Source organism: Eriocheir sinensis, unplaced genomic scaffold, assembly GCF_024679095.1.
Source record: "Eriocheir sinensis breed Jianghai 21 unplaced genomic scaffold, ASM2467909v1 Scaffold7, whole genome shotgun sequence".
Classification (NCBI taxonomy): Eukaryota; Metazoa; Arthropoda; class Malacostraca; order Decapoda; family Varunidae; genus Eriocheir; species Eriocheir sinensis.
Genome location: NW_026112053.1, coordinates 994,227 through 995,000, shown reverse-complemented (window position 1 = coordinate 995,000; position 774 = coordinate 994,227). Strand labels below are relative to the sequence as shown.

At 41.0% G+C, this 774-nt stretch overlaps 1 long non-coding RNA gene across 1 annotated transcript in view; it reads left to right on the top strand.

Moving 5' to 3' along the window:
• The window catches only part of LOC126993955 (uncharacterized), a 6,989-nt gene extending 6,481 nt beyond the window's left edge, over positions 1 to 508 (top strand). The window contains exon 3 of the long non-coding RNA XR_007748597.1: positions 127 to 508. This is a non-coding gene — a long non-coding RNA (uncharacterized LOC126993955). The remainder of the gene's footprint in view (positions 1 to 126) is intronic.
• Positions 509 to 774: the final 266 nt, after the last annotated feature.

Genomic DNA, 774 nt, shown 5'->3' with positions numbered 1-774 from the left:
TTAAACTTTTGTCTTAAACATTGCATCAACCATCTATGCTTCACTAATACAATTCTCTCTCTCTCTCTCTCTCTCTCTCTCTCTCTCTCTCTCTCTCTCTCTCTCTCTCTCTGGCTGCCACAACAGGGTGCAGTGTATAGCAACCAGTACAACAGGCCTCCAGTTGTACATTTTTCATCATGGAACTACCAATACCCTTCCTTCGGCTTCAACCACAACCGCCGTCCTACCCACCAAACCTACAACCGCCGTCCTACCTACCAAACCTTCTACTGGAACACTGGCCGTTAGCAAGAGCACGCTGTCTATCATAACTACACTGTCTATGGCAGAGGTCGGCAACCTTATGAACAGGGTGTGCCAGTTTATAATTAATGCCATTTTTTTACTGCCCTGAGCGCCAGGTGTTATTTTTTTCAGCACTATGTAGCCTATGAAAACTGAGATCATATTTGTACAGTATGTTGTGACCATTGTAATTAAAGTAAAAAAAAAATTTCTGCACATGCATATGTGTAACATTTTTGTAGCATTTAGTATTCTTTGTAACTAATAGTATATTTTTTTATTTTTTATTTATACTCGCAATATTAATGCAACCCCTGCCCTTGCTTCCCTTTGGCCAAAGTTGAAAATTCAGGTGAATATCTGGACACCTTGAGCTTCACACAACCGTCAGAATGTTTCGTTGTAAGCTTGCTGCGACGGGGGTTGAGGATGTGCTTCATGTGTGAAAATATTTGCTCACGTTGATATGCAGATCCAAATACTCTT